General features: G+C 42.9%; 1 protein-coding gene across 9 annotated transcripts in view; it reads right to left on the reverse strand.

Annotated features, from left to right (window-relative positions):
• The window catches only part of LOC141578906 (uncharacterized), a 203,937-nt gene that overhangs the window by 76,151 nt on the left and 113,773 nt on the right, over positions 1-14,013 (reverse strand). For all 9 annotated transcript variants that reach the window (XR_012509805.1, XR_012509804.1, XR_012509803.1 and 6 more), the window contains one exon: positions 12,014-12,237. The gene's annotated coding sequence lies outside the window, so the exon portion shown is untranslated. The remainder of the gene's footprint in view (positions 1-12,013; positions 12,238-14,013) is intronic.

The following is a 14,013-nucleotide window of genomic DNA, read 5'->3' on the forward strand; positions in this document are numbered from 1 at the left end:
CTCTGCACAGCGAGGTGTGTTCCTTTCCTTCTCAAAGCTGATCACAGTTTGCTGTCGTCTGTTTTTATGTTTATCCCTTTACTACCTGCCTCCCCTCCTGGGTTTTGCTCGAAAAGCACAGGGCCAGGTATGTCTTGCTGCCTGCTGGATATTCTGGGCTGGGAGACAGGCGAGGCCACACCTGCTGAACGGAGAGTCCAGAAGGCCCAGGGGCCGATGCTGAACTGAGGCCCATGCACCCAAAATTATGGTCTGAGTTTGGGCAAATTACACAGTCTTATTTACCCTGTGATTCCTCATCTGTCCAAGAAAATAACTGCCCATGGCACATACAGTTACAAGGATTAAAGGAAATCACCAAATTCACAACATATTCAAGGGGCCACCAGTGCGTCCTCAACAGACACATGCTGCCTTTACGGCTCTGACACACGCTAAGTGGGGCGGACGGACGCAGTGAACACTGCTAAGTGCCAGTGTGTTAAGTGCTTCATGTGTGTTATAATATTGTTTACAACATGCAACAAACTCAGGAAGAAATGAATATTATCATGCCCATTTCACAGATTCACCAACAGGTTAAGGGAAGTTACACTCTAGTCCAAGGCCCTTTGGTGAGGAAATGGCTATTTAAGCCTGAATCTGAGCCCAGGCCTAGGCTACTTCTCTCTCCAATCCACCTGACCACTTGCCTATGAAAGCCACCTGTCCAAAACACAAGTTTGCACAGGCCAGCTCTTAAATGCAATGTGTGCCACTGTTTGTCAATGTTGGTTAATTACCATAAACTGCTCTCCCAAACCGCTACAGAAAATACAGGTAGACCCACATCCCTGCCCACAAAGAAGAGGAGTTCTGTCATGCCTTCTTCTGTAGTGTGCAGAACACCTTCCCTACACCACCAAATCTTTTTTATATGCTTCATCCGTGTTTATGTTTGCACACGGCATATTAAACTAGAAGGTAACTGCAGTAATTCCATCTCGGTTGCTTTCCAAGGTGGCAGATTATCCTTAATCAGTCCGTGAACGAAAATACTACAATGTGTATGAAAATACTGCAACCATGTCAGTAAACAAAGAATGCTGAAACCAAGTCAACAGCGGCTGCCGCCACCCCCCAGCGAGGACAGGCCTGCAGCCCAGCCTCTGCAGCCACTCACAATGGTGCCCTCTGAGGGGACTCAGGATAAGAAAGGACAGGATACTGGCCCTAGATAGCTAGGTGCTTGTCAAATGAATGAATTCAGTGAGCCCAAATGTTTGCTACCTCCCATAAATATAAAAGCACTAAATTCTTTAACTTGAGATATCTGGTTTTCTTTAGATAACAAGCTATCTTTTATTGTTCCAACTACCTGGTCTTTGTTGTAAAGCTCCTATATATCTTAGCTCCTCCCCTAAGTCTTTGGAACAGTCCCTCAGAGAAATCTGAGAGGCTATCATCCCCACTGGAGTCCTCTCACCGAATAAAACTTAACTCTTAACTTTTATGCTGAACATTTATTTCAGTCGACACAACTTACAACAAACCCAGGAAGAAGTGAATTTTATCATGCCCATTTTACTGATTCACCAACAGGCTAAGTGAGGTTACATTCTATTCCAAATTCCTATGGTGTGGAAATGCCGATTTAAACCTGAAGCTGGGGTGCCCATGCCTGTGCTCCTTCTCTCTCCCATCTACCTCATCACTTCTCTGTGAAATCCACCTGTCCAATACACAAGTTTGCAGCCGGCCAGCTCTTAAATGCAAAGTGTGCCACCATTTGTCAATGCTGGTTAATTACCATAAACTGCTCTCAGAAGCCGTTACAGAAAAAACAGGTGGACCCAATTCCCTGCCCACAAAGAAGAGGAATTCTGCCTTGCCTTCACCTGTAATGTGCAGAAACACTTCCCTACACCACTAAATTAAAACGTATGCTTCATCCGTGTGTATGTTTGCACAGGACTCATTAAAGAACAAGGTGTCTGCAATAATTCCATCTCGGTTCCTTTCCAAATATACAGATTAACCCAAATCAGATCCAGAACAGACACAACTCATCAAATCCGCAATGAAACACACTGGATTAAGAACAAAATGCTTGTCCTAGTCCAGAAAACTACGGGTCCCTCTTTCTTCCTGTCATTATACAAACCCACCAGAACTCAATAATTTGCTGTCTGCTCATCTGGCAACCAAACTCAGAGAAGAGTCATCTCAGCAGAGCACCCTACTGGGGAGAACACCCCGCAGCAGCACTGCGAGCTTCTTGCCCTCCCGCATGTTCTGCTGACCCTTAGTGTCCTCCGTGACCAGGCCAAAAGAGCTGTTCCCAACAGCTGCAAAGTCCCACACATTAAATAAAAGCATTTTATTTTAGACGATATGTTACATATATACCCATCTCTGAAAGCAGCTTTTCCAGGAGCTCAAATCTTCAACATTAATCTGCAAAGGCAATCCGGGTCCCCAAGGAAAAGCAAGTCTTAAGACGATGCTAAGGCCTCCAAAGTCCTCTCCAGAATCATCAATCAAACTGCCTGCAGGTCTGCAGCTGCAGGCGGGTACATGTCTGTTTTTAAAGCACCCCCCTCCTGCCTTCGTGTGCTACAATGTCCCTCTACGCCCTCCCATCTCAGGGTAAGAGCAGCCAATGCAGAACCTTGCAGGGCAGCACTGACAGTACTGGACACAGAGGATCAGAGCTAAACTAAGCCTTCTGATGACACGAGCTTGTCACTCTGTCACTTTACAGATGAAGATATATATATAGAGAGGTGGGGTGATCTTGCTCAAAGTCACACAGCTAATAAGTGGCAAAGTATATAACCCTGCTCCTCCCTTCAGCGTGACGCCCCATCTGGGATGCTCACAGTGTTCTCTCGTGCCTGCCTGACCAGTCCTTTCCGGTCACTGATAACCCACCACAGTGTCTGTCCGCAGGCTGCCTTTTCAACATCTTTTCCCTCCAGTTTCTCAGGAAAAAGGCTGCTCCGGCCACTGTATGACTTCCGGCTCACCGAACCCTCCGTGCTCAGGCCAGTCATGCCTGTGTATCCGGCACCCTGCTCAGAGGCTCTTCCGTCCCTGCAGGTGGATTTTTCCACTCTCTGCAGGACACCCCCTCAAGGGAGCCTTCCTCTCGCCCTCAGCATGGCAGGTGTCCCAGGCCACATCCCGAGCTGCCCCATTAAGAATGCTTGTGCCCAGTTCTGCTAGTCAGACCAGCAGCTTCAGAGCCCAGGTTTATGCCCGGGTCACCAGGCAGAACTACTGCCCATCTCCCAGCCCCTACCCAGCATGTCACCAGGAAGTCACAGTACGTGCCCCACCCAATCCAGAAGGCTGTTCACTTGCCAGCACTGATGATGACTGCTTTCCAACCTTTGGTCAGTTTCACACAAAATAGCAGCTTTCACTTTGAAGCGGGGGGGTTTTCCTTCTGCTGTCCATCCTTACCGGAAACATCAATGGAAACCAAATCGCCTTTTCTCAAATCTATTCTGATGACACATTTCCACCCACAATACTCACATACTCAAGAAGTTTGGGTCCACGTGGTTTTGTTTCCCTTACGCTAAGTGGCTCAAAAGACTTTGGGATTCTTTCTCTTTGGAGGGTATTTGTTTGTACTCAGTTTATCGGCTTTAATCTGTTTTTGTCTCTCTCGTCAGGGTCCGTGGCAGTTGCCACTTCTCTCTCCCTACAGCAGCCTCCCTCCCAACTTCTAATCTAGGAAATCAGCTGTGATGAGGGGCCCGGGGGAAGTCACAGAAGATGGATCTAAGGCACAGAGAGGCGACATAATTTGCCCGAGAAGATCAGCTTCAACCCCCAACAGTGTGTCACGTCCCTCTGTTTAACTCTTATGCTAAACTACTTAACTTTTAATAGATTATGGTTATAAACAGATGAGGTATCAAAATACATACAAGGACACTCGTCAACTCTAAGATTTTCATTAACTCCACTATTTTGCTTCTATTTATTTTATTTGTATTAAAAGAATGAAGAACCTCTGCAGTCAATATAGCAAAATGTTAATGGGTTTTAAATCCAGAATATAGAGGCATAAGTGTATTACTCACACTTTTTTGTATATTCACAAGGTAAAATGATTTGAAGGTCTCTCTCCCCTGCCCCCTACCCACTACTGGCTCTCACCTGAACTCCCAGACCACACATCTAACAGCCTTTCATTTTACCCACAGCTGAACTCATCAGTTTTCCCGCAGAACTCCCTCTGCAGCTTCCCCTCCTCAGAGGGCAGCAGGACCATCATTTACCGTATTAATCCACCCAAAAACCCTGGCCTTACTCCATCCTACCCACACAGACATCATTCATCCTTTCATTTTACCATCTAACATGACTTCAATCTGTTCGCTTTTTCCCACTGACCGTCCCACTTCTCAGGTGGAAGCCACAAATACTTCCCACATGGAATCATGAGTCTCCCAGTGGCCCCCCAGCCACTTTTCCCTACTTGACACAAATGGGATTCTGTCACTCCCATGCTTTTAAGACTCTTTTCAAACCCACTGTTCTTAGAAGAAACTCCAAGTTCTTCACCTGGTGAAGGTCTTTGCCATGAAACTATCAGCTCAGGGAGGGGAGGACCCGCCCTTTCCCCTCAGCCCCACCCTCTGGCAGAGCTTCACCTCTGGAGGACCTGCTGAGCTACACAAGCCTGTATTCTAACCCTGGTCTTGAGTTCTTAGCAAACTGCTTCACTTATCCATACAAATCCAAGGTAGATTAGAAAGATGTTAGATATTTAACTAGACTTTTGACTTGGGGATTTTGCACTAGCAACCTGCAAGTACATGTTCTAATACTTCTGTCTTCTTAAAACCACACCCAGATTTCAGTGGTATCTGTGGAATGCTTTCAGAATAAAAGGAACTGTACTTTCACAGACTTTATGTTTTATAATATGAACAACCTGGACAGGGTCACGAATAGAACCGCCTAAAAAGTGACAGAAGACGGGTTAGAGGCATAAAGCAACAGGTCGCAAGGACAGCAAGAGCAAAGTTGTTTCTCCAAATCCACCCTAAAAAGTGAATGAACAGAAAATTCTGAATTTTGAAAGTAAAAGACTATCATATAAAAAATAAAATAATCCTCTTCATCAGGGTTTCAAGATCTGACTGCAGAATTTTTAGCAGGCCATACTGAATCCTAGCACAGAAAAATCAGATGGACTAGTGGTGAGTAAGTTCCAGGAAAACGGCAGTAAAACCTCCACTTGTAAGAGGACACACAACCACTTGTCGAAGGTGATTGTAAACCACATTCTGGAGAAATTCAGAAGATTCAGGTTCCACTTCCAGATGGTGATGACAAGGAAGAACCGCTTGGATGCACGCTTCTAACTGAGTCACCGGCATTCTAACACTGCAGGGAGAAAAGGAGGCCCTCAGTCAAGAGCAGAGGTGTTCCTGTCGTGTTTCGCAGGCTGCGCCTCGGGCACACAGCGCCCTGCAGCAGCCCGGCCCCAGGCGAGGACACGCAGCGTGGCCCCCCAAAGCAGGAAGGGCACTGTGCTTGAGAAAACCCACCCCTGATGTGGGCAAGAGGGGCTGGTGTGGTTGAGTGAACCTATAAATGCCCACAGAAACACACCTGCATTCATTCAAGTGATACAACCAAAAGTAGCAGGCTATTTTGCAAAATTTCAATTGTCAGTGGAAATTTTACCATTCCTTTCTGCTTGTCCCCTGCACTCTGAGACAGGCTCAGGCTCTCTCACACCTGCAGTTCTGATGCAATAGTTGTGAAGTCATTTTACTTTGCTGCGATTGTCCTCGCTTCCCGTATCACTCTGTCTGTCCTCTCTTAACACAGTCAGATGTCTCTCCCTGAGTTCCTTGCTCCTGCTCCTCAGATCCTGAGATAAAGGGCAAGTGAAGTCACATGACCAGAAAAGGCACTGTGGACTTGAACAAAGTCCTCAGTGACCCCCTAGGCGAGTGCTGCCTACCTGTCAACTTCAGTTCTCAAGGTTCTGCCCAGGGTGACATCCAGCCAGGAGAGTGGCCCAGGCCAATTAAAAGCTGTGTGGCTTGGGTGCGGGGACAGGTGCAGGAGCTGTTTCTGGAGCCGGGCCCCTCCACACCTCTGCTCCCCTCTCTCCCTAGGCCCAGCTGCCAAGCCCCCAGCCTCCCTGATATTCTGCATTTCTCTTCTACTCTACTCCAAACAATTTTCCTCTTCCTTTTTTCCCAAATTATCCCCAGCTGGAGTGATTTTTCAATCACAGTATCTGAAAAAATTTCCTGCAGCCGAAAAAGAGGTCTCCAGAGGTCAATGCCCATACGCTGTTTCCTGAATAGAGCCCCAGGCTGGGGGGACCCTCACCAACACTCCTGGGGGCATTAGACATGTTGCGGGGTCAACCACCCTCAACAAGAGTTTGCTGAGACCCCAAAGCCCGCACAGCATCCCTGCTCACAAAAATGTAGTCAGCCCACTTATCAGTTATTAAGAAGCAAAAATACAAAATTGCTTATGTTTCTTACTAAAATTATTTATGAGACGGAAAAAGAAATTGTAATAGGAAAGAAGAAATCTGACTCCGTGTTGGATCTGTTCCTTTGGCTTTAATCCTTTGCCCTGTTTTCTAGGCTCAGACTAGTTAGCTCTACACCTTTTTTGAAAGAAAGTTTACTTTAGCCTGAAATATACAGGAGAGCCTATTCTCTGGGCTCTGATCTTTAAGGATGTTAGCTCTTCTGCACTTATGTAGAGAGTTTCAAGTTGCAAAATAAAGAATAACCTTATTTTTGTTGAAGGTTTTACAGGGGCACCATGATTTCACCCACATGGACAGCTGCAAGGACAAAGGACACCAAGGACAAACAATTCGTACAGCAAGAAGTTTGCAACAACCAACCACAACCCCTCCCCTTTGCAGTATAAAAGGAGCATGAATTCTGACTTGGGGAAGAGGGTTCTCCAGGAAATCAGTCTGACATCTTCTGGGTCTGCCAGCTTTTCAGATAAAGTCACTATTCCTTGCCCCAACACCTCATCTCCCAGTTTATTGGCCTGTCATGCGGCAAGTAGAATGAGTTTGGACTCGGTAACAAAATACATTGGCGTTAGTATGTCTCCACTTCTTCCTCATTTCCAATATGTAGCATGCACATCATTTATGATCTAGTGAAAATAATTCATCAAAGACAACAATAATAAGAAACTCACCTAGCTATCAACACTGAAGTCACAACCTATTAATTTTACATGCCATTTAACAACAAAACCAAAAAACTTAATATAAAGGCTTGATTCCATGGAAATAAAATTATTTCTAGTCCTACAAAACTTTTTCTTTTCTATTTTCTTTTCTTTTCATTATTGAAAGGAAAATAAAAATCAAATCATTTTATTTCACGTATTTTTGTTATAGCTACATATTTTAAATACTACAAAGAGATTTAAATTGCAACACAAAAAGTTCACATATTAGTATAAATATATATATACAATCAATGGGGATTAGGAAAAGAATAGACATTTACTAAAAACCCACTGCACATCCAGTCTTTTACAAGCATATCCTGGAATATAAGCTCTATGATCCAGGGGTCCCCCACCCCCATTCTCATTGCCAACTCCCTTAGTAATCAACTACCAAGGCACCAGCATAGAACCACGCAATCAGTATTTTAGGTATAAGTGAGGCAATTAGCTCATTCAATTCTAAAACAAAAACCCTAAAATAAATACTGAACTTATTTACAGATTAAGAAAATTGGACACAAAAAAGTAAACTTTCTTCCTCAACGTCACGAAGCTATTAACTGGTAAAGGCAAGATTTGAACTCGTCTGCCTGATTCTAAAAACTAAGGTGGAAATCCCATTCCACTTGTGATGGTCCAGCAGCACAAACTATCACCATATCTTTGTTCAGATCAAGCCTTAGACAGCCTGAGACAGCACCCCTTTCCTATGGAATTCGAGGGCAAATGATAAAAATAAGGGTTTTATATCCAGCAGTTTTCTTAGGTCTCATTTACATAAAGTGTCAGCAGGTCAGCAGAAAAACTCTGGGCAATGTGAGTGGGTCCAGAGCTTTTTGCTGATAAGAAACTCAATCTATCAGGATAGAGAGACATTCCCATGAGAGGCCACATGGACATAAACTAAAGGCAGCTGAGCAATGAAAACTAGCAAGACCCTGGAACTCAAGCAAGAAGGATACCTGCCATCCCACACCCATTTGCCTCTTCATCCATGTGGACACAATGTCAGGAGACCCAGGTTCTTGTCCAAGTTACACCATCATGGATTCTCACCCATAAAAAGTTACGACTCTATGCTGTCTTAAGTCCTTTCCAACTCAAATATGATGACACCAATATCTAAGCAGAATCTCTATGTCTCCACTTCCTCTCTACTAGTAGGAGAATAATTCTATAGCCACAGAGAAATCCAATAAAAAACCATGCATGAAGCCAGGAGAAAGTCTGCTTAAGAGACTTTGCTCTCACACTCAGTGAATGAAAACTCAGAAAAAGTGGTCCTTCTCCCTCAGGAATTGAGAGGTAGCCAGATGTGTGTGTGTGTGTGTGTAAATCAAATACAGTCAAGTCTGGGATGTGAACAGATTTTTTTATGTCACTGTCATTTCTAGGGAATGAGCCAACTTTTAAAGTAATTTGAATCTAGTGTTCTGAGAGAGTCTCAGGATCTTTTGGTGGAGGAAGGGAAAGGAAAGGAGGAGAGGTAATGAAGCAAAGGAGTAAGTATACTGCTAGGGAAAGGCGAAACATTAATTTTGTTCCTACTGGCATAACATACAAATTAGGAACTGTCTTTCTCCCGATGTCTTGTCGAGCACTGAGTTGCAGAAGAAGCGACAGCCTATTTCTCACTGAGCTTGTGACTATACGTGACATCTTGTAGACACAGATAATATACCCTGAACAAATGCTAGCAGCAGGTTGTAATTCTCCTGTTTTGAGAGACAAGAAAACAGGAGTTCAAAGCGGGTAGATAACTTGACAAAAGTCAGAGGACCAGTAAACAAGAGAGGATGAATTCAAACTCAGATCTGAATGCAGAGTCTGATCTTCCCACTCCCAGGACTGGAAAATCCTTAACACACAGACTCCCCAGCTCCCCTGCAGTGTTCCTGGCACCAAGCATTTCCCATGGCAGAGGTCTCCAGTTCTCACAGACACAGCGCTCTGTGCAGCCAATGACCTTCATCGGATCTTGATCACCTACCTGCCACGCCCACAAGGCTTCACCATACAGGCAGGAAAGCTGGCTTTCAAGTGCATACGAAGCCACCCCCTGTCTAACCTGGGTTCTTCTGGGGCTTCTCCAGCCTAAAGGCAGCCATGAAACTGCTCACAGTTTGTACATGAGCCACACTACCTCTCTCCATCTGTCTCCCCACCTATACTACTTAGCTATGACCATTTTGAGAATCTTGGAAACAAATTTTTAAAAACACAAAAGAAAGGATTCTGTAACAAGTACTTAATACTTACAATTTTAAATGACAAGTTACAAAGAGAGTATTTACAAACCGAATCTGCCTTCCTACGTGTCAGTTTGAACAGTTAAAATATATAATAGCAAAAAATTTTCACTTACAAAATTAACAAAAACATCAACAATAATCTGGAATAAACTCTAAAACAATGCCCATGTTTTACATGGAGAAAGTACAGGACTGTACTGAGTGGTAAAGTAAGAGGTGTGAATGTAGAGACATCAACATATTGTATGGAGGAAAGTAGTTTTGTAAAGATGTACGTTCTCCGAAATATAATTCACAACTTACTGAAAAATCCCATGACAACTCTTATCTGTTTTTTTTTTTTAACTTGAAAAAAGTATTTTAGTATTCTTCAGGAATAATAAAGTCATAATACTAGCCAAGAAAATTAGGGATGGAAAAAAGAATCTAAAAAAATCGCATTGTCAGATATTAAATAAATTTTTACAATATGTTAGATATAGCACTGGAATAAGAAAGTAAGATTGACAGAAATAAACCATGAGCTCAAAAAGAGACTCTAGTATACATAAGTATTTTTTACAGGTGGGATTTCAAATCAAAGAGCCAAGTATGAACTCAATAATTGTCTTGGGACAATCAGAGAATCACCTGGAAAAAACAAATTCTATTCCAGTCATAATGACCACAAGAAAATTTACAGATAGTGATGTAAATATTAGAAAGTACTAATAACAGCAAATATAAATCTTTGCTCATATTAATTCAACTTCTCCTCTCTATAACAAGTACTATTATCATCTCCATCTTAGAGATTAGAAAAACCTACAGAAGAGATATATACCATTATAAGAAAGTATTTCTAAGAATAAAATCAAGGATAAAACCCAAAGAGAAGACATTTACTATCTTAAGATTATTTTGGGCCACAACAAAAATAAACCTACTGAACAAAATGAAAGGCAAGATATGACAAGTAAAAGCTCTGTGATACATGTTGATGAAGACAAGGGGTTAATGTTCATAACATACAAAGAGCTGTCACAAAGCAACAAGAAGCTCCCTCACTTAAATGTGTGCAAAGGACAAAAGGGATCATTCACTTTTTAAAAGTCAGATGGCTAATGAGTGAAAAATGCTCAATACCTCTCTGATCATCAAGTGCAAACTAAAACAAAGAAAAAGCACTTTTGCTCATCATATTGGCAAATGTTTTTAAAAGATATTCTAGCTAGTGTCCATCTTTGAGAGAACAAACTGTTAGCGAACTTTTTGGAGGACGACATATCAATGGATATGTAAACTCTGAAAAACGTGTGTACACACACACTGAACTCCACTTTTAGGAATCGTTTCACTTAGAAAAAAAAATCAGTTCAAAAACATGTACTCATCAGAGCATTTACACAGCACTTTTTACAATGGTGGGAAGAAAAGCTGAAGTGAAATCATATCCAGCGATAGACAATTGGTTACATAAGTTATTCTACATCTTTTCATTCCCCACAGGAGAAGGAATTTCTAGAGTCACTTGAAAGCAGCCTGTGATGTATGTAATTGTCACATCCAGGGACTGAATTTCCAGAAACCTTAACTAAAGGAATACTCATTCAAGGTCACCGGAATGTTTGTAAAAAGAAGGATGCCAGTCAAACATCCTTTCTGACAGTGGAAAATGGAGAAAACTTAAGTATCCACCATCAAGACAATGATGCCGTAAATCAAGGCGAGCTGTAGGCACTAAGTGGCCAGCGTTTCGGCGTGGTCCAAGGCCTTGTCCACAGTACTCTCCCACCGAAAGTGTCCTTGCACAAGAGACCAAACCTACATATCAGGAGACCCCACTACTCTATCTGAAAGGACCGGGTGAGTCTGGAGTGGGAGGAAGCCTATGATATACCTCTGAGTGAATAAACTGAGCTGCAGAAAACATATAGTATGGCCTTATTTTTCAATAAAGCATATATACACACACATATAGATAGATTTCTGATATACGTGTATTTATGAATGTGTATATATATATGACATAGGCATAAAGGTCATGACATATATACACCACATTTTCAGCAGTTTTTACTCTCAGGAAAAAAGGGGAATGGATGTAGGGGCTTTTTGGTACCACCACAGTTCTCTTTTCAGTACTTCAGTTAAGTACACTTGGAATTTCAAAGTTTATTTAAGTCCGAACTAAAATGGAAGATGCCTCCACAAGACAGAATGCTATACTGGTCATTAAAAATTATGCTAGGGGGGATAGAATATTGTAGAAAAACGTGAAATAAGCACAATGGAAAATGGAGGTCTCCACACAGAAAAAGGCACAGAGTGCTTGCTGGTTTTTATGACAGAGGAGATACACAATGATGAAAAGAACAGAAAATAGATGTTAAAGTGTTAATTATTATCTCTGAGTAGTGGGATCAGGATAGAATCTTTTGCCACTTTTTTCAGACTTTTATATTAAATACACATTATTTTTCATCTAAAAAAAGCATTTTTAGATGTCTAGTACCACACATTGAAAAAAATACACGAGTACTTACAGAAACAATAACTAGGAGACACGGCAGCAGCGCCACACAATGTAGAACGGGCGATCCTGATTAAAACCACGCAGTTACATAAGGATCCACAAAGTGAGAGCACCTGCTGTAACAGGGCGTGGCCGCCTTCTATTTGCCAGTTGTGTCTTCAGGGCTGAGGCAGTTCTGAGCATGGCCAGTGTCAGTGCTGGTGTCTGGATGGATGCCAATGGAGGTGAGGGCACCTGCAAGCCGAGAGGAAGAACAGAAATCATCCTCTGCTTTTTCTGTCTTGTTTCTCTGTTACTTTTAAATAGAGGCATAAATAAGATAAACTAAATCTTCCCTACTGAAATTTCAGTAATGAAACCGTTTTCAAAGTGTTCACAAATTATATTCTGACTATAACTGTCTTTTCAACAAAGCATCATATTTATTAAATGTTAGTTAACACAGTTAATTAACTACCTGTTAAAACCTATTAAAGAACATGAAATGCACTACGTGAAAGCACCACGCCTGCAGTAACTACCTTAGATGTCTTCACGGCAGTGCAGTCAGCCCCCACCATCTCGTAGCCCTGAGCTCCTGATGCTGGTAAGAGAACACGCTGCCGCCTCAGATGGAGAGAAACGGTGAAAGTGTTTTCTGAAATCTACAGCACTGACAAAACATAACTGACAAATCCCAGGCTCCTTTGAGGCTGTCATTTTATGTTTCTGAGCAACACCCATCAATGAGCAGAACCACCCCATTTCCGAGCCATGGGACTCACGTGGGAAGCAGTTTTGGAGAAATTTCCAGGTATAGAATGTAACCAACTATACATAGAACTCTGAAAAAATAAAAGATTCAATACCCTGATTTTGGAAGACACTCAAAATATTCTCCTAAGCCTTAGTAGCTGGAAAGGCTGGGCTTCTCCTCAGCCACTTATTTATTTCACAGCCAGTGAGCATCTCCCACAAACCCTGTTAACCTGTGTCTGCTGGGAGCCTCAGGCACACTCTTGCTGTCGATCTTATAAGTCACAGGGCAGATGTGTGTGTCTCACGCCTGCAACCCTAACACAGGCCCACCTCCTAGCCTCACAGTTTGAACTTAGCCCCATTTTCTAACCTGTTTATTTGGTATCTGTTCTTCTGTAAGCTGCCTCAAATGCTTTTTGGAACAAGTCAGAAGAATGAGTGGGTAGAGAAATGGACAGTTGGACAGGTGAGAGGTGGGCAGACAGACAGAGAGACTCCAAGAAAAGGGGAACAAAGAAAATTCCCTATGCAGAACCCTCTTCTATTCAGGGAAGAAAACCGCCACGGAGACGTGTGAAGAGGCAGCTGGCTTAGGGCTGCTTCCTGGATTCCATGAAAAGTCACACCAAGAGATGAGAGGGTAGAACTATAAATAATAAAAGAAAAAAGCATGCATGCTTGAAAAATATACCTACAATATGTACTTTCTAAAGAATAGATTCAAATCAGCAGGGCCCAATTACACAATCCTTGGGTATTTACAGAAATGAGAATCCCATCTCCAAACCACAAGGCATCCCTTAGGAGCACTGAGAGCCTTCACGGGGCGGTCATAAAGCCGTCACCGCAAAAGCTATGCTCTCCTGCACTTACGAGGAACGAGCAGCTGTGCTAGGGCTGCCCACGTGTGTCACTTACACCCCCCAGCACATCTATGGGGGGACGCCTAGCGAGCCCCGTCTCTGCAGGACAGAAAACTAGTCCGAGAGACGCTAAGCCTGCCTACAAGTTCTCCATTTCACAGGACTGGTCATTCCAGAGCAGGACTCGAACTCGGACCCACGTTTGTTATCACGGTTCTACCGTGCTTTGTGTGCTTATTTTGTGTATAATACATTTGTTTCTGGCATGAAAGGACATTTAATAAATGATCGGTTGTCTTGCCTATCTCTTTAGCTCACAATCTTTATATTTTTGAATTGTACTCTTTTCCCCTGGAGAAAGGAACGGAAAGAGCAGTGGTCAGAATGAGCTGGGGCTCAATTCTTTATG

This window comes from Camelus bactrianus, chromosome 1 (genome assembly GCF_048773025.1).
Source record: "Camelus bactrianus isolate YW-2024 breed Bactrian camel chromosome 1, ASM4877302v1, whole genome shotgun sequence".
Lineage (NCBI taxonomy): Eukaryota > Metazoa > Chordata > Mammalia > Artiodactyla > Camelidae > Camelus > Camelus bactrianus.